Here is an 18,346-nt window from a genome sequence, read left to right on the forward strand (position 1 = left end):
CAATTTTTTTAGTCGCCATCACTGTTTGGTCAAAACTTCAACTGATATGTTTTAAGATAAAAGGATATATTATATATTTTAGTGTTTTTTGGCACTCAAGTAGACGGTTTTCAATGTTTCATGGTTTACTTAGGAAGGACTCTGTATAATACCTCTGAAAACTCATTTTTTGATAAATTTTTACCTCTGTCTAATTAACTTGGGACGAAAATCCTTATCAAAGGTGGAAAACCTTGGAAAAATACCAAATGAAATTTTTCCTCGGAACTCCACCCGATAATGTTTATCCAAGGATTTTAATATTTTCAGTGCAAATATTTACAGGCAACGCTTTTTCATTTCTCTCATGAAAATTTGATGGAAATTTTGTGTACGATACGAGTATAACAAGATCATACACATTTTTAATTCGAACTGAATGAACTGGATTTAAAATTTTTCCAATCGATAAAATTGTTTTTGTAAATTAATAGATAATCTTCTCATTCAACTTTAGTTGAAATATTTATGGTAACATATTAAATTTATGTATTTATTAAGTACAAAAAAATAACATTTCTCCTTTTATTGTCTGTATAATTGCAAGATTGACCTGTTCTCAGAAGTTGTCTGAACTTCCGAACTTTGTCGTAAATTTATCATTATCCTTACAGGACCTTCGTTGGATTCCTTCGTTCAAAGTTCAGGACACAAAAAAATTATCCTCGATTTGAAATTAACATACAATTAGTAATGTATTTGTAAACAGGTAGGTACTAAATTTGCACAGGTGTAATTAAAATATTTTTAAGGTGAATTGACTGTTATGTGGAGTTTTCTAATTCAAAATACTAGCCAGTTATTTAGTGATACCTTGTATAACTTCTGGAAGGTTTCTAGCTCAGTTAGAGATTAGCAAGAAGCGAGAAGTTCGTGCAATAATATAGATAAGCCAAGATCTTAGACTGATTGAAAAAGAGGATTATTGTATTTGACCCTTTGATTTATATGCCGATAGTGTTTTGGAAAAGCTTCAGCTTAGAGGATAAGTTGAAAAAGTATCAGAGAATTTATATCGGTCCGTAGGATATAGAAATTGTTATGAAATGATAATTAATTTTATATTCATATATTAATAACTCTAAAGGTATTGTGAACCGAGAGATTTTCGAAAATTTATACTGGCTACGATTACGCTGATTATTGAACTTTATGATACCTGGGCTGACGTTCGATCACACTCGACGTTGGCACCGCAGAAGATTGTGATGTGAGGTCCGCGCCAGATTTAGAATATTTTATTTTTAGAAAACCACCCCTCTACTTTTAATAATTTATTCGTTTAAATGATTTAGTTACGAGTAGTTAAATACTAGACAACATAAAAAATGATACTGTATCCTTCTCTCAATTTTATAGTTACCTAAAACACGCTGCTTACGTTTTTTTTTTGTTGCGCCAAGGCAAACAACTGCCGAGTTGCGTTCAATTATTTTTCTTGCGACAAATCCCGACATCCGTAACTCGCGTGAGGGAGTTTATACAGAGATAAGACAAAAGCAGGCGAGACGCTTAAACCCTTCTCATCCATCACAGTTGGCGACGTCCCCAAGCCGGCTGCAACATGCTCCGTCCACGCCGAATCTTAGCCGCAGGAAGAGGTTGAATGGAAACCGCTGCGAGACACCACAGCGTTGCCAGATTTATTTAACACGTACGGGGGGATGACCCGCAATTTTCTTTTTATTAGAATTTACCGCTTTGCTAAAAGATTAGAACCGAGAAAAATGTATGCGTATGTACAACGTCCTGTAGAATCAGAAAAGTATCATTTTGTGCAAAAACTACTATTTCTTATACAGGGTGGAAATAAATAAATGCGGTAAAGTTATTATTATTATTAAATTATTATTAAATAATATCCATTAAATTAAATAAAAAATATACTGGTTCTTGAGTATAAAAATTCTTGTAGTAGGCGGTTTCAGACAGTCGTTCTACAATTATTTTAGCTCCTGGGCTCTTCAAACAAGCTGAATATACTCCAACATTGTATTCGAAGCCGTTAAATCTATGCACTGCCCACACAATCACCGCGTTCCTAACCTGCGCCCACATAATAATTATCTGGTAGTAACAATCAACTAACCGTGTGAAACACTACATACGATATTATAACAAGATCAATATGGATCTAACGTCGTTATGTACATGCCAGCCAACTTTGATAGACGTAATAGAATCGCTAGTTGCTGGCAGGGGAAGCCCTGTGATAACAAACTTGTGTTGTCGCTTAATTCCTGACGATAAACCGGGAACAGGGACGAATTCGGCAATGTCTGACAGTGTACGATGTTACGAAATCAAATATTGAACGTGCTGCAATTCGAATTTTTCTCTAAAAGTGCTTTAAGATGTCTTTTTCCCTATTTAAGACACACCGTCGTATATCTTGTCCACGATTGTTATACGTTGAATGAGGTATTACGAGATAAAACAATGTACATCAAGACAGGGCCACGCCCACGCCACTACAGTCAACTTCACTCGGTTACTGTATCGTATATAGTTAATCAATTGATTAAGCGGGACGATGCAGGGTCGGCCTAAGTTTCGCGTAATAATTCTTGATTAATTTTAATATTTACGCCTTATGTCAGAAACATGTAGCTTTAGGGCAAGGGTCGGCAACTGGCGGACCGCGGTCCAGGTCCGGACCGCGGAAGGTAAAATACTGGACCGCCAAAAATTCTTTGAAAGTATAAATTACTCAAATAAATTATTTAAAAAATGTTTTTTACGTTTAAGTGCCAATCTTATCAATTTTTCTAGTATTTTACAATTGTGCGAGTGTTTTGAATTCTTAATTAGTAAGCAGATTAAATTTGAGTCCAAATTAAAATAAAAAAATAAGAAATATGAATTTTTTTCTGGACCTAGTTAAAAATTTTCAAAAGTATCCGGACCCCACCTAAAATTACTTGCCGACCCCTGCTTTAGGGTATCAAATTGTCTGCAACAAATGAGTTGTGTGATTTTGTATAATCTTTAAATTTAAATATTAAAGTAATATATTAAGTACCTTTACAGAAGGGGATATTTCTGAATGGCGATGGCAGATTTGGTCCGGCTTCAGTCCGTAAGCCTGCTAAGCTGACCGCCAGTCTGGTTTTCAAGACGGCACGCTGAGGCTGAAACTGTGCTAGTCCGCCTAATCGGCTTATATCATACAACGAGATCCCGCCAAGCCAACTCGGATCCTTCAGACTCGCGTCTCCAGTGCCAGTCAATAAGGCAGCAAACAAGGCGAGTAACACAAGCTGTGTTGATTTAAGGGATATACAACAGTGTGGCAAAAAATGAATGTAAGGAAGTTAAGGAGGTTTCACTAGCATATACAAATGCTATATTAACGACTTTTAAACGTAAGTTTTCGTTTTATTTTAATGATAAGAACAGCAGAAAAATAATCGTCCACTATAAATTTGAAAGGTTTTAGATCGCGAAATGATAGAAAATCATACGTTTCTATCCGTTCCACTTAATCCTGGAGGCAATAGACGTTATGCTAGGGCTGTTTCCGCCGGAAAAATGTATATTTATCTGGAAAGTTTCGTGTTTAAGGGTCTGGAAATACAACAGAAACCGGAGCGGCGTCCAACTGTGCTCAAAAGCCCAAAACAAAAGTTCCATAAGAGCTTTTCCTGACTTGTTCATTCTCCGCTTCCTCACGTTAATCCTCGATCCGAACAAGTACTCCTGTACATGGTGTCTGCCTTAACTAGGTCCAGATTTAACTTTTTTTTCATAAATGACAACCGACAAACTTTAAAAGTTCAGTTTTAAAAACAATTTCATTTAATTAGCCACTTCACTGAGGTTTAGGGATTTTTAGTTGATAGTACCAACTATGCAATGTTGGCTGCCTATGCTCGATGGCTTGTAATCAGTTGTGAAGGCTCTGTATCTAGTTAAACGGTGCACCCTGTACCGATTTTGTGACTGTAAGTCGTTCGTTTATTATAATCTGCGTTACTCTTATTAGACATTAAATATTTCCCCAAGTGTACATAAAGTTGAGCTAGGTTGCCGCTTGAGGTAGCTTATTTCACGCAGCCTAAACATCACGATGAAACATAACATTGAATCTGAAGCAGGTACACAACAAATTTTGTCCCGTGTTTAATTTATACAACTTACAGATTGCGGTAGCGGCTTTCGTCATAGTCCAGGCGCTATCTGTTTTAAAAAGGGTATACTTGGGTAAAACGCATATGATTGGAGATTTTTGCTTTAACTGCTTCTAAATAACATCAGAAATGATAATTTTTGTATGCAAATAAAAAAAAAACGTGGGCTTAATTGTTATTACAAAAAAGTAAACAAAAATTGCAAAAAAAGTTCATTTTTTTCTTGGATTTCTCGTCGACAACTTAGCAACTATTCATTTTAGACAAAAATGGAAGAGGAAAAAAGTTTTGTAATTAAATTTTGATCAAGATAGAATTAGTTGCAATTCGAAAAAATAATTATTGTTATTATAAAGATCGGAAAAATCTTTTAAAAAATTGCAAAAAATGAGTTTATTTGTCATTTTTTTTTCAGATACTTGAATAATACCTAGTATCTTTATACTTTTCCCAATTAAACTTCTTAGTGCATAGAATCATCACACCAAATTTCATTCAATTCGGTTCGATAGTTTTTACATAATAATTGTTTAAATTTTTTTATTTTTTAAATTTTAAAAATCAAATTTCTAAAAATCTAAAGCCTTTGAATACTTGAAAATTTCACCACAAAAAGAAGAGCTCTCAAGCTTTAAAACGCTTTTTGAAAAATTTGAAAAATTCAAATCGGACGATTAGGTGAGCCGTGGTGACTGTTTTCATTTTCGCAATTTTCACGCTAATAAACAATTGCAATAATTTAATGTTTTTTGTTTTTTTTTTAATTTTAAAATATGGTTTGAAAGTACTCGGAAAGACGAGTACTTTAAAAAAAAATCTGATGATCCGCCCACTATTTTTCGGAGTTATAGCCCGTTAAAGTTAAGCCTTATATACAGCAAAACTATAAGGGTATAAAGGCTGTTTTTTGAACTAATAGGTTTGTCAATCCGAGTACTTTCCAGATATAAATTATCAAAATTTGCAATCACGGGCGTCCCATTTAAAATATTACTCAAAGATATTCAAGACCGCGTGAAATCAATGAAATATCAGTGGTGGGGGGACAATCAGATTTCAGAGCTGTTAGAAAATGATATTTTGCAGTTGCAGGACTAGGAAATGGACGACGAAATAGATTGTGATAATACTGATGAGGCATGTGAAAAATCACCAACTAGTAAAAGAATTAGATTATATTAAATGTAAATAAAAATTGAAATAAATAGTTTAAAATTTGAAAAATCATGAAAAGTGTGTACTATTTATTCAAGTATCCAAAAGATTCTTATACTTTTTTATATAAATAAAAAATAAATTTTAGATAAATATTTTAAAAGTAAACGAAAAAATTAAAATTATAATTATTCACAATTTATGTGAGTAATAATTTTTGAAAGATTTTTAGAAATTTATCGTACAACTAAAAATNTTCTGCAGTTCAAAAATGCTCCGAGTATTGCACCCATTGCCAAGGGCAAATGTGTAAAAATGCTTACAAAACAGTGGAAGTAGACGAGTTCGAAATCGATTTTGAAGAAGACATGTCAGAAGAAAGTGCAAGTGAACTCGACAATCAGATTTCAGAGTGGTTAGAAAATGATATTTTGCAGTTGCAGGATGAGGAAATCGACGACGAAATAGATTGTGATAATACTGATGAGGCATGTGAAAAATCACCAACTAGTAAAAAAATTAGATTAGATTAAATGTAAATAAAAATTGAAATAAATAGTTTGAAATTTGGAAAATCATGAAAAGTGTGTACTGTCTATTAAAGTATCCAAAAGATTCTTATACTTTTTTATATAAATAAAAAATAAATTTTAGATAAATATTTTAAAAGTAAACGAAAAAATTAAAATTATAATTATTCACAATTTATGTGAGTAATAATTTGTGAAAGATTTTTAGAAATTGATTGTAAAACTAAAAATTAATACCAATTTTCAGTTGTTTATTTAAATAACTATTGTTTAAACAATTTTATAATATTTAAACAAACTTACTAGTATTACCTGGTGCAACATGCAAAAATTTTGGTCGTGAATATTAACATAGTAAATAAATAAACATAATAAATTAATCATTTTTTAAAGTAACTGTTTATCGGCATGTCAAAAGTCCAATAATTAATAATAAAAGATAGTTGAAAATATGATAATTGAATTTTTTAAGTTGCGAGACATCGATTTAAAAAAAAATCATCGAAATTGGTACATTAGAAGCTGAGAAAATTTTTCCGAGCGTCGTAGTTTTGAACTCGAGAATTCAGATCGGAGTAGCTGCGTGTTTGCTCCCTCCACCACTTGAGTGACATTTTAAACACGCCCGTGATTGCAAATTTTGAAAATTTATATCTGGAATGTACTCGGAATGGCAAACCTATTAGTTCAAAAAACAACCCTTATACTTATAGGTTTTTTTTTAATACTCGTTTTTCCGAGTACTTTCAAACCATATTTTAAAATAAAAAAAAAAAAATGAAAAAATCATTAAATTATTGCAATTGTTTATAAGCGTGAAAATTCCGAAAATGTTTAAACAATCACCACGGCTCACCTAATCGTCCGATTTGAATTTTACAAAAAGCATTTTAAAGCTTGAGAGCTCTTCTTTTTGTGGTGAAATTTTAATTAAGAAAAAATAAAAATTTAAACAATTATTATATAAAAACTATCAAACCGAATTGGATGAAATTTGGTGTGATGATTCTATGCACTAAGGAGTTTAATTGGGAAAAGTATGAAGATCCTAGGTATTATTCAAGTATCTGAAAAAATTGACAAATAAACTAGCATTTTTTGCAATTTTTTAAATAATTTTTCCGATTTTTGCAATAATAATTATTATTTTTTTCGAATTGCAACTAATTCTATCTTGTTCAAAATTTAATTACAAAACTCTTTTCCTCTTCCATTTTTCTTTAAAACAAATAGTTGCTAAATTGTCGACGAGAAATCCAAGAAAAAAATGAATTTTTTTGCTATTTTTTAATACTTTGTTTGCAATAACAATTAAGCACACGTTTTTTAGCATAGAAAAATTATCATTTTTGATGTTAATTAGTAGCAGTTAAAGCAAAAATCTCCGATCATATGCGTTTTACCCAACCCGAAACAGATACCGCCTGGACTATCTGCAGATTAATCTACAGGGATATTTATTTGAACCACGACTGTCGTTTCAAAATGTTATTTTTTCTAAAAGTTTCATGCTTTCTGTTAATACCTGTAATTCCATACGAGAAGGAAAGCCCCCTGATGAAACAATCCCAAGTTAAATGTGGGAACAAGAGGATCTCTTTGTAGCTGTTTTTAACGTGATTAGTCTTTGCAAAGGTGACAATAGGACAGCAAGAATGCAGGATATCCTTCCATTCTATTCGAACAAATAGCTAGCTCATGTTTCCTTATCCATTTTGTTATTTTTTGAGGTATTATATTTTGAAATTAAGAACAAAAATCTGATACCGTAAACATATGAAGAACAAAATAAAACAAAATATCCACGCGACAAACATACACCCACCAACAACATTATTAGTCCCTTTCCCATTCGGAGTGTAACATATTCTTCCGGAAGACGTATCCGGATTCCGTTAAATTTGTTGGGAAAATCCGGCATGATCCCCGGCGTCGACAAACACCGAAACCAAGCAAGAGGATTCGAATATGCCCGTTTAATCTCGTTGATATTATCCTTGTCTAAGGCTCCGCACAAAAAATATTTACTTTGTTCGGCGTCCCGGAATATGTAAGTGGCTCAGGTTCGACACCGCAAAACATTTCGGGGCCGCTTTACAGGATGCTTTGGAATTCCAGTCAGGTCCCGCAAAATCCAGTGGATGAGAGAGAACTGTAGCAAATGACGTCATAACATTATTTTGAGATCAGGGTGAAAGTATCTGCCATAGCCCTATTACATGGTTAAGAATTATAAGTGCCTGTTACATCACTGTTAAAGATAGTCCTGGCACAGACAATATAGCTTGTCGCCACAGACCGCGCCTTAAATGCTGGAAATTGGCAACCTAAAATAGATGCAGGGTGTTGTTAGCCGGCATCCAGCAATAAAATTTAGCGTGGTAACTCTTCTACTCCGTAATAGGATGCAGTTCTAGCGGTGGCTTTGTTGCCAAATAATCTTGGAAATGTTAAATAAAATAAACCAAGTTAGAATTAAAACTATGAATTTATCTAATTAATTATTTATTTCAAAAAAATTAAAAAATGTAAAATTTTCTTAAGAATAGTACCTTAATTTTTTTTTTAATAAAATTGTTGGAGCCTCAAGGGGTAGTTGATACGAAATTTATTTAAAAAACCGTTGGTCCCGATTTTTTTTTCGATATGCGGACTTCGGACGTTATTCACTAAATCGCCAATCAGAACCATAGGAGATATTTTGATATTTCGAGTCATTTCTGAGGTACAAGCAAATACCTACTGTTTTTTTTTCTTTCATTTATTTTGACACTCCGCTCTGCCTCACCCACAGAGTGCTCTATGCAGAACCAACGGGAGATTTGTTTATATTTCCTGCCATTTCCGAGTTATGAGCAAAAACAGTTATTTTTCTCAGATGTTGTGACGAAGGCTAAAAAGGTCACACGCTCTACCCAACGCTCCCTCCCTAGGTGTTCTGAAGATGCTGGGGAAGTCCCAGAGACTCCTGAAGACAGCAGAGACAGAGACAGAGAGAGAAAAGCCCTCTGTGAGGACAAAGTCACTCTATCTCTGTCACACACTATAACTCTATTTCCCTCGCACACAAACAAACAAAATGACAGAAACGAACCTTCCTTTAAAAATACATGGGATTTATCATTATCAGAATAACCCATTTTAATAAAAAAAATAAAATTAAACTGTATTATTTAAATAACAATAATGTGCAAAAGTTTTTCAGGAATATCGGCAAATTTATTTTGGAGGACGAATCCTATCAATAAACACTGTAAAAAATATTATTAGAAACCTTAGGTGGCCAGAAAATAGCTCCGATCTCAGTCCTGTAGACATATTTTTGTGGGGACACTTCAACAAAATATATTATTATAGACCTCAACATTTACAAGTATTGAAAGAAAAACTATAGGACGGAATGTTTGATAATTCTGTTGTTTAATTTGTTTTTAATAGTAAATTAAAGCATATTTTCAACTGTATCATCACAATTACTTGCGTGTTGAAAACTTTTAAAAATTGTGGGTATTTAATGTTATTTCGTTTTTAGGTATTTTTAATTTTTTAATGATTTTTTTTACTTTAAAAAGAAATAAAGCAAAAGTCGTACATTTGTATTTAAAGTTTTATTTGTAAAAACTGTAGCTACTTATTTTAATGTTATTTCGTTGTTAGGTATTCTCCTTATGTTGTTATAAAGGTTAGTTATAAAAATCGTTGTTTGTTATTTCAATAAGGATGAATTTTAATTTTTTATTTATTTTTTTACCTTCAACATATAATTTATGGCAGCAAATTTTGACATCAAAAGAAATAAAGGAAAAGTCGTACAGTTATATTTAAAGTTTTTTCAATCTTTAATTTATTAAACCTATAAGTGTATGTCAAAATACAAAAAAAACATGTACCTACATTCCGCGACGTACTAATAACCCACCTTTATTTAATATATATTCAATAAATTTATCATCATCTAATATTAAAAAAATTATTTGACAAGCTGCTTAAAATATCATTACGAATTTTGTATATTTGGAAATATAATTTCTGCAGATTTTCAATACCAAAAAAATAAAAAAAAATAGCTAATTAACAAAATTATGATTAAATAACCTAACTGTGACGCCGCTGCAGAATATCATATGAAACTACATAGATATTCGTTGATTCTTTAAAACGTTTTTATCAATACCTACATCATACATTTAAGTAAATACAGTAACGCAAACAACAGATATTGATAAAAAAGTGTACAAAATAAATCCGTAAGTACGCCTGGCAACATTGCCAAAGTGTTATTTATATGCTGCTAGGATACGTAGGAATGCGGGCCGCTGCATTTGATTCTTCCTAAAATTCTGCTGGTGGTGTACTCTATCGGCAATTCGGAAATTTAAAACTGCTGTCCTATTCCAGTAGCGGTCTGGGGCGAAGCTATATTGTTTGTGGTTGTGGTATTAAAATATCTCTCTAATAAAAATATGACCCACAGAATAGAATCGAATTATTATTTTTTATCACTTTTAAATTGTTTGCTATTATTTCCGGGACAACCTGTGTAGTAGATTTTCTCCAGCTTTCCTACAATTTTTCTACATATAACAGCGACCAGTTCGGTTTTACGACTGCATTTTGAACACGATATTCATTTGTTTGACTGCGATTACGCGATTTCATCCTGTAGAACTTGTTTCAACATTCTTAAATTAAACGTGTTATTAAAAATCGGATCACCCTGTACAACGTACAAAATTGCGCATCTCGCATGTCTATTTGGAACCCGTCAATCACAATAACTCGCAAACAGAGTGCTTGTAACGAGACGCTGGTAAAATATTGATTCTACCCATGTGACAATCTCGGGAATTTGAAGTTGAGTTTATGTTGTGCATTTGTTTGGTTCTACTCGGGAGCTTTCCGTGTTTATTTTGACTAAGTAAATCTCGAATTTATGGAAGAGTATCTATCGCACAATATAAGCAGATCTTTACATGCACTTTATCGCAAAGTTGGATCCGAGTTTAAGTGGATTGCTTTTTTGGCGGCATGGTAAAACAAATATTTATGATACCAAAGTCTGAAAATGGGGAAATTTTTTGTCCATAAGTTTCGGATGTTCAGTAAAAATGGAGGTGCTTCTCCGCCAAAAGTAAGTGTCTCAGCTGTTATAGTCTTTCTGAAGTCAGTTGAACATGTATCAAAACGCCTAGCAATAAAAGAGTTCCATAGGCGTCCCTAAAAAAGTTTTCTGCTAAAGATGACAAATTATAATAATTTGTATATTATAATGTGTAGAAAATTTCTATTATAGAGGGTGTTTCAGGTTTAAGTCGACAAACTTTAATGATATATTCCTCATAAAAAATATGAAAAAATCAAGAGCGGAGTCCCCATAACTCCGCCACTGGTTGCTTGCGGGACTTCTACTTCTATGGAAAAATGGTGTCTTATAAGAAGATGTGTCATGCCAAATTTGGCTTAAATAGCCTACTTCATTTAGAAGTTATTTAAAAAATTCGAATTTTTAAAAAAATCTTTAACGCCCTATATTTCGAAAATAAAGCGCCTCTTTATACTTGTTTTTTCTTATTTTTTTATGAGGAATATCTCCTTAAAGTTTGTCGACTTAATCCTGAAACACCCTGTATATTCATTTGACCAGCAACATATTTTAATTATTTATGTCCTCAAATAATTTTATTATGTTGATGGTTAATTTAGTTTTGTTCAGGTTCAAAATGCCATGTTGTAATATTATTAGGAAACAAAATAAATAATGGAAATAGAATGTTTAATAGAAGGTGCCTATAACAAATTCAAATTACCAGAATCACATAAAATTCCGCATTGCTGCACTGCACTACTAGGCAGTTTATCAGCCACTTGTCAACAGCTGAGATTTATTGCCCAGTCGCCCAGTTCGGGCGTATACATTTCTACCACCTCCACGTTTAATTCGATCAGACCTGTATATGGTTATGTCTAAATAAATATGGAAACAAGTTTTCCAAAAATTTCAATGTCGAGTTGCTGCGTCAGCGACCCAACCTGATACATACCGCCAACCTCTTGGTTCTTCAATTGATATCGGAAAGACTATACTTTCCGATTGAAATAAGGTGTACTTATTGGAAAAATTAATTCAAATTTTTTCAAGTGGTAAGGAGGGATGCAGTCACAAGAGACATCGCGTGGTGTATGACGGAAGACCTACAGTACTGAAAAACGTGCAGCAAGAGGAACAAATTTTGCGGACAAAGGTCCAAGAATAAGTCGAACTGAAACAACAGTGTGTTAGTTATAGAAATAGGAAATGTTAGGGTGGCTGCAATGTGGTATCGTTGAGTGGGAAATAGTACTCACCCAACGTTTGTATGCTGTTTTATTCAAACAAAAAGTGACCGCACTTATATCCGCACTATTTACATTATAAGAATATACAGATGCTTCGCATCGATCAATTTATTCGATGCGTATCTACCGGCACCCTAATGTCAACCTCACGTGCCTGTGAACAATTCAGGTGTTTTACTGAGATTTACTTATTTTACATCAGTGTGTTTCTTCGTGTATTTATGAACAAACTTCTATCTACGTTATCTTCTTCCCCGGTTGATACGACCAGAGTCAGAATAATCTAAAGTACGTTTATTATTCGGATTTGAAGGCTTGAATTTCAACCAAATCCGACTGTTACGCTGTGTGTTATTTCAGCACTTTTACGATGAAATTGCAGTGTAATTACGCTTATAATAGTATTTGTTAACACCACCGCATTATCTAGGCTGTAAATTCAACGTGTCGGACACGGCATGCGGCAAGTATCATATGTCAAATAATTTGAAAGCGCCCCTACGATATATTATTTTATACACGTAATTATACGGGAAAAATATAAGCAGCGGGTGATATACGTGATTTTGCTGCAAAAAACAAAAAATCAAACCTGTTTATGTGTCAATGGAGTACGAAAGTTTTTCTTCGACAGGATTCAGGATTGTGCTACTGGAGAGGAAACCCAGCAAGGAACAGCACCCCAATATGTCTCACCTGCAGGAATGTGAACGCATTTAAAAACTTGTGTGATCGTTAGACTTCCAAGTGGTCGAGGCGTCCTTTCTCGGGTTGACTTGCGAAGTTCGAGAAGTTGTTAGTGTAACTTTTATCAGAAATTCTAAAGTATGTTTATGTTGAGTTGAAAAGTATTTTTATTGCGCTGCATTACGTAGATATTTCGCTGCTGTTTTTCTCTAGGGAGTTTACCTACTGTTCAAAAAATAACTAAACATTTTTTAAAGATAAGACGAATATCGTTAGGGAAAGGTATTGATGTAAAGGATAATGATAATTACAAAAACAGGCAAAGAAAATGCCACACTAGGTATAAAATAATGATTTACACCATAAATGACGTAAGTACTATTTACCAGTCGAGGACGAATTTGCGCTGGCAATAGAGTCCGAGACTGGTAAATTATACTTAACTGCTCCGTGGTGTATTACATTTTATCTGGTCCCACGGTTCTTTATGGTTCATGAAATAAAGATTAGATTTTATTTTTTGACATTTCTGAAACAATTAATTTTGACATTATTCGAAATCTTGCAAAGTCGCTTTGGCCGTTTGGATTTTGTCGTTTGATTGATTCGAATGAGTGATTTTCAAATAGAAAGTGCAGCAATGCTGCCAGCGAATTTTTATTACCCGAGAAGTCGAAAGTGTGCTACGGATGAATATATAGAAATTTCAAAAAATGGTGCCAAAACAAAAATACTGGTGTTTCTAAAATATCACTGCTAGCATATTTATTGGAGAAGTCAAGAACCTTAAAGTCATCGGCAAATTTGTGGGGTGAATACTCAATGATTAAGTCAACTATTTTTATAGAGGAGAACGTGGATATACCAAAATACCTCAAGCTGAGAGCATTTTTGAAAAGTAAGGATGACGGCTATGCACCTAGAAAGTCAAATGTCTTAGGCATTGCAGGAGCATGCCGTTCTGATGAGTTATGCAAACTTACTTTGGACAACGTCAATTTCAAATATTTCGATAACATTATTATAGCTACAATTCCAGATTCTAAAAATGGCATGTCACGTACGTTTACAACTACTTCTCGTCTGGGTTCTGTTTCTCGCCTAGAAATTCTAAAGAAATATATCAAGATTAGATTGGAAATTAAAACTGAAATGTCACGCTTTTTTATGCGCTATCAAGAAGGTAGATGTTACAACCAACCAGTCGGCAAGAATACCCTTTATATGATTCCTAATAAAATTGCACAGTTTTTGAAACTAGAACATCCTGAAACATATACAGGCCATTCATTCCGAAGAACATCGGCAACGTTACCGGCTGATACAGGAGTTGATGTATTAATTAAGAGACATGGTGGGTGGGAATCAGCCACAATTGCAGAAAGTTATGTTGCTGACAGTTCAAGTAACAAAAATGAAATAGCCAACAGGATTCTATACAATGACACTTCAACTCCAGGTTCTAGTAGTACGTCGCATCATGCTGTTTTAATGGATCAGTCAGATAATGTTGAGCCTCCGGTGACTGAAACGGAGCGGTCGAATCATTTTGAGAAAAATGTGACAATTAATGAAGGCGAGGGGAATAATTATCCAGATTTTATAAATGTTATTAAATAAATGTAACAACTGTACAATTACTATAAATATTCATTCATAATAATTAATAAAATGTTCATCAAATATTTCTATTTATTTGTTCATTTATAACTCGAAATCGCTTTTTTCCTCAGGGTCTCTCAGGAGGGGAGAGAAGTTACCTCCATAGGAACTTCCACTTCTACGGTAAAATCCACTTATCTCCTTAAAAACAATGTATTACCAGTCTATCAGTTTATCTGGAAAAAATCAATCTCGTAGTTATAATATTTTCCAAACTGCCTTTCCAAAGTTTTTGCTTCGCCTTTATTTTGTTAGCTATTAGCATCTTAACTTAGTCCTACTGTGAAAGGAAGTTCAACTTTTATCAGAGCTTAGTCTTAACTTGAACTTCCTAGGTGACAGTGGCTTAGTGCCCTGTCAAATCTTTCGTAAGACCAATGTCGCAACAAAAGTCTAACGGAGAGATCGACAGTTTGATACAAAAGATGGCTTAATATTTCAGCATATTCGCATCAAATATAAGTTCGCTATTAAAGGATGGAGCCTGTAATTTACTAATAATACGAGGCCTGTTCAGAAAATAACCGAACTTTATTATTAATTTTATATATTATTGGTCCTTGTCCTTTTAGTCCTGGATAGTTTAATTTGAAATGAAATAATCTTTGATGTCTGTGACGAGTTTGCTTTGATGTCATCAATAGTCTGGAATCGGCATCTTTCAGCACTGATTTTAATTTCGGAAATAAGAAAAATATCGTAAGGAGCCGAGAATGTTGCGTTGCACTGGTGCTCCGGAAAATCCCATATTTTCAAAATCGTCACTAAAACTTAAACACGTTTCACTCAATTAACAATATCACCAAAACTAATTGAGAAATCAACAGAAAATCATTAAATGTATCAATTAGCGCGTAGTTAAAAATGTTCGGTTATTTTCGGAACAGACCTCGTATAATACCTAATGGAACTTTCATACCATTAAAATTTTAAGGTGGGGTGTTTCACACTCGACATCAAAAATGTAAGTGCTGCAGTGGTTGTTGAAACACTCGTAATGATAGGAGTTGTGTACAAGTCATTAAATTTTTATTTCTTGTTTAATTCTTTCAAGATACTCTCCTGCGTTTCCGATTATATTCTAAAGTGTAGCGACAGCAACTTAAACACGTCGAAAAAATATATGATTCCAGAATTAGTTTTTATTATACACTTTTATAAAATCGCTTTTTATCTCCTCGATACTATTAATCTCTAAATATTTTCAAGGCATCAACAAAAAAGTGTTCAACAATTAAGAATATGACTGAAATCGTTTATAAAGAGATGAAAAATCAAAGGCTCGAGGTTTGACCCCTGAGGCACCCCATACGTTATATATTTATGATGGAGATGATTAATCCAGCTGGACCCAAATGGGAGAGAAGATAAGGAATCGTCTTGGTAATTATTTAGTTTTAAAAACACTACTTTATAGAGAGTATACATTAAATAATTCGAATAATATACACTGTGTCCCAAAATAATGGAACAAAATTAATATTTTTTCCAGTTCCAGTAAACGCTGTACCATTTCCATCAGAATTAAAATTAATCGTAGACCCTTTACAATCAGTTTTGTTTTAGTGTTTTTATAAGAATCTGAAGTTAGACCGGTTTAGAATGCGTATTTTTTTAATAATGTACGGTAAAAGCTGAAAACGTGTTTTTCATTATTCAAAAAAATTGCCTTATTTATATAATAACACTGAAACTATGAAAGATACATAAAAAATATAGACAACAAACGTGTAGCAATAAATATTTTGCTTTTTTTATTCCTATAGGACTTAAAAGGTTTTATATGCGAACGATCTTACAGCTCTTGAAATTATCTTTAAAATGCTTTTTTGTAGGATACTATAGCTTCAAAATTAACCGAGATATGGTAAAAAAACCAATGACATTTTTTCGGAGCAAAATAAGCTTTCTCATTTTTATATATTATATATTATATTATACAAATAAAATAAGTAAAAAAATTTAGTGTGATTATTTATATGCATTGTATCAATTTTTTTTATGATTAATTATATTTAAAAATCGATTATAATAAAAATATTTTACATTAATATTGGTAAAAGGGTAGTTTATAAGAGTTGAAAATGGCAAAAGTAAAATATTCTTTCATAAATAATATAAGGGAATTTTTATTTTAAATTATTGCACAATTATAGCATTCCAAGATTTAAAACGTCTTTTTTTTAAATTTTTTTAGCACAGGGGTGATTTATAAGGGTTGAAAATTATTATGAGATACAAATTCTTTAATAAGCAATGAGGGAATTTTTATTTTAAATAATTGCACCGTTAAAGCATTCCAAGCTTTTAAAAAGTAATTTTTTATCATTTTTGTCAATACAGGGGTGGTTTTTAGGTGTTGAAAGGGAAAAATTATTTTATTAGCTATAAGGTAACTTTTATTTTAAATAATTGCAATAATTAATCATTCCAAATAGTAATTTTTTATAATTATTTTTTGCATAGGGGTAGTTTTTAAGGGTTAAATAAAGGGTCGGAAAAATCAAATATATCATAAAACATGTTCGAGAACATGGAATATTATTTAATCTTTGTGCTTGAACAAGATTTTTATCAATAAAATGTTTAAAACTTAATTTTTTAAATTTTTTTCACTTGGGGGTAGTTTTTACCCCTAAAAAACAAAAAGCGTCAATCGGGCTCATGTCATTTTTGAACTTGAGCCTAAGATGAGCCTTACTCTAAATTTTCAGGCAAATCCATGCAGTTTCAAAGAATTCGGAGGTTACAGCTGATTTTCAGTTTCAATGACTGTACTAATAAAATATAGAGCGTCAAAAAAATGTTGGTAATGTTATAGGTCTGTGACAATTTCTATTTACTGATTGACCTATTTCAACGATTTTTTTAAATTTCAACAGGAAAAAAAATATGAACTTTGTTCCATCATTTTGGGGCACAGTGTATATTAAAAATAGTTCAGGGCATGAAAAATGACACAGGGCGTGTCCTATATTATTTCGACAGGCGTACCCATTAAAATATGGAAGGCTGAATGAGAAAACCGCACCGAGGTTTACACGAGAGACTTCTAAAATAATACAGGATAATTGCAGGAGTAGCCGCGGTAAGCGGAACGAAGATCGGGTAAAAATAAAAGCTCGCGGTGCTGTATAATATGCAACCCCGTCGACTCTTGAGAATCCCCTAGTCCGCCACAGGAGCGTCAGTGCCGCAGTCTTCCCTGAAATTATTCAAAGGACTATGCCGCAACCATTACGTAATTGGAATATTTATATCCAGCTGTGCCAATCAGTGTTTTATTTGTACTTTAGTATTTACAAGGCCCTTCAACTTGTGAGAACTGTGGAAGTATTAAAAAATATGCCCCAAGAGAAATGTATACGCGGTTTCAAGGAAACATCAGTCTAAGACTGATTCACAATACTCCAGTCATTCTGTCCAAAAATAAAGCGTTGAAAAGAAAGTGAACCGGGAAAGCCACATTTTTTATATGTTGTGGAGGGTGCTTAGAAAAGCTTAACTTGAGATTTGAGACCAAGATTTTCTATGTGCATTTTCCGCCATCTTGGAAAAAGGGGTGAATTTTTGTTTTTGCTATAACTCGGTTCCCCGTCGAGATACAGAATTGCCGTTCTCGTTTGAATAATTCAACCGATGATAGAAGTTTCGTATGTTTTTCCAATATGCTGATGAATTTCGATTTCGATGCTGAACAAAGATGAGGTGGTATCGCAACCGCTGAATGCATGAATGAAAAATATGTGTTCGAGAACGGATTTATTATGGTTCATACTACTCTCCAACGAGAGTAAAGTGTTCTTG

This window comes from Anoplophora glabripennis, unplaced genomic scaffold (assembly GCF_000390285.2).
Source record: "Anoplophora glabripennis isolate ALB-LARVAE unplaced genomic scaffold, Agla_2.0 scaffold136, whole genome shotgun sequence".
Taxonomy (NCBI): Eukaryota; Metazoa; Arthropoda; class Insecta; order Coleoptera; family Cerambycidae; genus Anoplophora; species Anoplophora glabripennis.